Genomic DNA, 5,690 nt, shown 5'->3' on the forward strand with positions numbered 1-5,690 from the left:
GGATTGACTATTGCTGCACAGAACGGAGTGCGTCAAGAAACGTTGCGGACGGTCGTAGGGAATGGCATTCTCGAAGCTGAATGATTTGGAAGGAGCTCAAGACTATAGATTTAAGCTGCAGCAACTCGGTCGTACTAAATGCTTCATATTTCAATTGTTTATGTTGTTTCTGACTGCTTCTGCATTATTGGCGGGTGGGGTGTATTACACTATGTCCTACTTCTTACCAGCTACACCTACTCCTATTCCTTACCCTAATCTTACCACTACTGCTTCTCCCCATTCTTTTCATATGTTACCGGAACACGAGCAGGCTAGACGTGTAGAATTCCGCAATAATTCCTTTATTCAGCTCCTTCATCAGCATCAGTTAGTGGTTAATACTACTAATTGTTGGGTGTGTGGGTTGATGCCACATACTACAGATAAGGGAATTCCATATCTGGTGTTACCGTATAGTTCCCAAGGGTCAGCTCGAGCATTTCAAACAATGTTTCGAAGCGCACTGGGTTTCCACCCCATTCGAGAACCACATTCCCCCTACTCTGGCCCTACCTCGTATCAGAAGCCTTTATCGATAGCAATAGAGGATATGGAGAGTGAGATCCATGACTATTCGCTTATTCCTGAGGAAGAAGTACAAGCCTATAAGGTCCTAAGTAGAGGTGAATATAGTGTGTTCACTAGTGAAAAACAGCTTAAAAGCTCGCCTCCAATATGGGTCGTACCCCACACTGGTAATTTTTGTATCATGGGTCGTGGCCGAAGATCGCAAGCCCGACTTGGAGCAAGTGGTTGCATCGAAAATTACATTTTGCCGATGTTCTCATCCCCTGTGTTTCTGGCTGCCAAGGGTACCTACTTTATCTGTTATGATCGTGCATATACATGGTTGCCCGCAGACTTCATGGGCACATGTTTTATCGCAAATCTGTTGCCTCCGACGTTCACTGTAGATGCCGATTATCATAGGACTAGAGTTGTGCGAGGCGTAATTAGCGAAGAGGACACTGCCGGTCAAGAGGCAGGAGACTTTTTCAAGGGTTTCCTCCCGTTTTGGGGACCTATGGTTAATAGTAGGAACCTGAGACAGTTGACTCGAGTGGTAGAATCGACAGCTAATATTACTGCCAGTGCCCTTGGTAATATCACCACAGAACTTCAGGCGGAGAGGCTTATGACGTTACAAAACCGGATGGTTTTAGATGTCATCCTAGCAGATCGCGGTGGGGTATGTAAGGTGATCCATTCGAGCTGCTGTATTTTCATTCCAGATAATGCTCCTACTGTCTATCAAGCCATCTCGAGGTTGCATAAGATCTCCGAATCCATACACGTGGATGTAGGGGATTGGACGCTACTTGGATGGTTTTGGGGCCTGATGTCGACTTGGGGTTGGAAAATTCTGATGATCATTGGAGTTGTGGTAGTGTTCCTGTTCACGTGTTGCCTTTGTGTGCAGTGTGGTCCTGCCTTATGTGGCCTCTGTGCTACAACGTGTATGAGACAACCACCTGTTACCAAGGGGACTCGGTCGGACAGATCTATGCTACAACGACATCTTGATGGTCTGATGAATATCGAATATGATTCCGACTAGTGCTTGCCTACATGAGGGCAAAAGGAGCGTCTGAGGTTCCGTGACAATTGTAAGTGGTGCTTCCGACTCGCACGAATATGGTCGAGTCTGGTATCTATGAACCGCAAATGACGAGTTTAGTAAGTGTGCGCAGTTTCGCTGTGCTAACTTAAACCGTTCGTTTGTTACGTGGGCTTTTCATCTGTACCCACGGGTTCCATCTTAGATACGGCATCCATTTTGTCTCTTGCCCTCAAGTAGTCAGCGAACGGACGCTGTCCGCTTCGCGACCCTGGGACTCCCAAGATATTTGCGGAAGACACATGTTCTTTGTAAGTGTCTTTATGACGAGGGGGATGCTACTGTAAGGCAAATGGCGCCGCTCGAGGCTCATCTTGCCGCACGGACTTATTGTCTCAGCCGTGCATCTCATTAGGCACGTCCCTTTGATGCCTGTATCTCGTGCTTCCCGGCACCTCCCCTTTTACACCCTTTCCGATCTCCCCACTGTCTCCGTCTTCCTCTGCACCTGTCTTCGTTCCTGTTTCGATCCACTTTACTGCTGATTGGAATTTGCTAATGGTGGGAAGATGGGTTTTTACAGTTGGGAACCGCCAAATGTTTCCGCACTTATGTTCCGGACCTTGTATGTTTCAAAGCGACCAAAGCGACCCCTCTGGGAGCTTGATGTGGGAACTGAGTTGTAAACCTTTGTGTTCAATGTTAGCCTATGGGTAAAAACTGTATAAAAGGAGCGATCCACAAAACCAATTTGAAGCAGTCTCCCCAAGTTGCACGCTGTGTACTTGTCGTGATCTCTGTGTTCCCTGCAGCAAATAAACCTTGAATCTTTGACGTCAGAGGAAGTGTCCCGTGTCTCTGTGACTTGTACGCCGGAGCAGGTTACCCACGAAGGTTTCAGGTGTTGTGCCCTGGCACCGCTGGGTCCAAAAGAACCCAGTCCTTCAGTGTCCGGCCCCGTATTGGCGGACTGTAGCGTGCAACACAGGGGTAGTGTTCGTGTTGTTGCTGTGGATATTGCTATATGCACTGTATCTTGGCCGGCTTCTCTGTACACCCCCTGGGCAGTGAGTCCCATGGCACAATCGATTGCGCGCGGTACTTGTACAGCAGTACTTGCACTGAGCCATGCCGAGGTTGTGAAGTGGAGAAGGGTGGCTCAATGGTTAGGGCGGCAGACCCTGAGGCAAAGGTCTAGCCCGGGACCAGTGTTCTAGTCCCCGCCTCGGCGGGCCTTAGGCTCAAAAATTCACCGGACCTGATAATTCTCGGCTCGGTGCCTATTCCATTGAGGGAGTCACACTTTGCAACTCCACGACGCTGTGGATGCCTGGCCTCCACTTTCGGATCCCTTTGGTCTGTTTTTTTTTTTTCCCCTCTGGCGCCCTGGCTCGCCCTGGGCCGTCTGGTTGCTCCGGACTCGTGTGTGTTTGGAGGGCTGGGTGGCTGTGCCTTCTGGTCTCCTTGGGGAGGCGGGGGATTCCTTCTGCGCCATCGGCGGGGTCTCCCTGTTTGGCGGCACTAGCCCTTCTGACCGGGCGCGACGGGGGCCCTGGACCCCTCCTCGCCTCATCTGCCTCTCGCCCAGGGGGTCGTGTGCGTCCCCGGTCCTGGTGTTTCTCGCCTCGGTGCCTATTCCACTCCTGGTGTCGCGTCCTGGGGCTCTGGGCAATGGCTTATCTTTTTTCCGCAACGGCCCCCTCCAGGCGTCAGAGGCCTGACCTCCACCTTGGAGGTGTCCGGGGTAGGACGCCTCGGGGAATTGGCCAGGAGGGTGTCCACATCGGCGTTTGTGCGAGCGCCGTGGGCCCTTGCGGATGTGTTGTGTGCTGTGGCGTGTTGCGCTTCGGTGCAGTTCGAGAGGGCCCCTGCACGGGGAGGTCACGCAAGTGCGTGATTCGTTCCGCGTTGAGCGTGACTTTCCCTCTGCCAGCGGCAGTGGTGTTTCCCGGGGTTTCTCGGGGTAGGGTCTCTGCGCAGGTCTCCTGACTCCCTTCCTCTGCCTGCGTCCGTTGTGAGGGGCATTGGGGGGGGGGGCTTTGTCGCCTTTCCCACTCGGTTGGCCGCAAGGCTGGCTCGGCCGTCTGGTCTGGCTGCGTCCTTGTCGGCGGTATAGGCGAATGTCCCACTCGGGCTGTCTCCGGTCTTTTCATTTGGGGCCCGCTCCCCCGGGCGCGGCCTTCCTTCGGACTCCCCGTCCGCCTGTGGGTGTGGTCGTCCCGCCCTTGCAGGGGTGGGGCCCTTTGGCCTTTCCACCCGAAGTCAGTCTTCACGGGGTGCTTTCGGGGTTGGCTTCCGGGCCCGAGTGACGGCTCTTCCCGACCCGTCCTGGGACGTGGCGGTCCCGGTCCTTGGGCTCGGGGATTCCCCCGTGGGGGTGGCTTCACGTCTGGCGGTGTCTCTCACCCGTCGGCTCCCTGACCTATGTACGGTGGTCCCTTCGGTCCTCGTATCGGGCTTGTCCTCCTTCGGGGGGCGTGTGCCTGGCCCCGGTACTTCCCTCTGGTTCATTCAGGGGGGGGGGGGTAGGCGTCCATTGGCGCCGGGTCGTTTGGGGGTCGGTGGGATCTCCTGCGGTCACACAACTCCTCGTGCTTCGGGGATTGCTGTATGTCCTCCTGGCCTGCCGTCGTTTTTCTGTGCTCGCTTCGGCCGCACATTTACTATGATTGGGGGGCTTTGGGTCCCCAGGTCTTGGTCGGGTCCAGCGACCTGGTGTTGTGGGCGTTCCCCCGGGGTCCGGCTAGGTGAAGGCGGTTCGACGGAGTCGGATCTATTCCTTCGCTGCCTGGTCTCGTCCTGCCCCGGTGGTGTTTCGACGCCTGGGGCCTCGGCTCGGGCTGCCTCCGGTGCCTCTGTTCACGGAGGGGGACTCGGCCCTCCTGCCCGGGTTCTACTCCTCCTTCCGGGGCCTTGTGGTTGCCCGGCCTGTCGCATGGCCTTTTCGGTCTGTGATACGCGTTTCCCCCGTGCCCTCTGATATCGCGGCTGGATCCGCTTGGGCAGGGCCAGGGTGCTCCTGGGTGCTCGCCTCGGCAGCGCATGGACTTAGTTTGGAACGGGGCAGTGTAGAGGTGTTCGACGGGCTGGTTTCCCTGGTGGCTCGCTTGGCTCCGGTGTTGTTTTTCCTTCGCCCACGGACGCTCTGCCGGTCTCCCCCTTGGGTGCTCGCTTCGGCAGCACATATACTAAAATTGGATCGATACAGGGTAGATTAGCATGGCCCCTGCGCGAGGGTGTCACGCAAATTCGTGAAGCGTTCCATATGAGTTCTCTCTCTCGTTCTACGAGCTCTTAGGGGTCCGCCCCTTTGGGCCCCTGCCCTCGGTGGCTTTACGGTTCCTCACCTTTTAGGTGGTTGTTCCCTGGTGGCAGTGGTGGCTGCTGGGCGGTTGGGCGTGCGGGGGTCGTACCTCCGCTCCCCTCCATTCTTGCGGGTTTTGCCGGACATGGTTGTTCCTCCGACATGTCCCCCGTGTCCTTCCCGGGATTCCTTCCCTGGGGTCCCGGGCTCGGGTGGTATCTTTACCGCCTTTTTGCCCTGCCGACGAGGTTCCTCTCTTGTCCGGGCTGGTTGACGGCGTGCTGTTTTGGCTTCTCTTGGCCGCCCGTCTTTCCTTTCCCGGTGGGATGGCCTGTTTGTGTCTGTTGGCCCGGTTCGTTCGGGCCACTAGCCCTCTTTCCACCTTGGTTCGCTGGCGTCCACAGGCTATCATCCCTACCTACGCTTCGCTGGGTTCGGTGGATCCGGCGGGGGTCCAGGGTCGGTCCACGGGGTGTGGCCCGGTGTCCTGGGCCCCCTTCAGGTTGTCTCCTCTGTGGAGATTTGTCGGGCGTCGGAGGAGTCGTCCCCCGCCTTGTTCATGGGACTCTTTCGGTCCCGGGGGTCTTCGCTGGGGCCGTTCGGAAGGCAGGTGCTGAGGCTCCTGGCTGGCCTACTTTTTCTTTTTATCTTGATTTCAGGTTTCCTGTGATCCCTGTTTTCTTGTCATTGATTCTACTTCAACCTTGGGTTGGTTTCTCTGCATCACCGTGTGGTGTTGTTTTTATGGTGGTCAATGAAGCCTTGTTGGCTTGGGTATTTGCTCAC

The 5,690-nt window shown here is 55.8% G+C and overlaps 1 non-coding gene across 1 annotated transcript; it reads left to right on the forward strand.

The window, feature by feature from the left end:
* Positions 1–4,764: 4,764 nt before the first annotated feature.
* Positions 4,765–4,871, forward strand: LOC147733478 (U6 spliceosomal RNA). Its single transcript, XR_015308806.1, has one exon. It is a non-coding gene; the product is annotated as a U6 spliceosomal RNA (small nuclear RNA).
* Positions 4,872–5,690: the final 819 nt, after the last annotated feature.

Source organism: Lissotriton vulgaris, chromosome 2_1 (genome assembly GCF_964263255.1).
Source record: "Lissotriton vulgaris chromosome 2_1, aLisVul1.2, whole genome shotgun sequence".
NCBI classification, from domain to species: Eukaryota; Metazoa; Chordata; class Amphibia; order Caudata; family Salamandridae; genus Lissotriton; species Lissotriton vulgaris.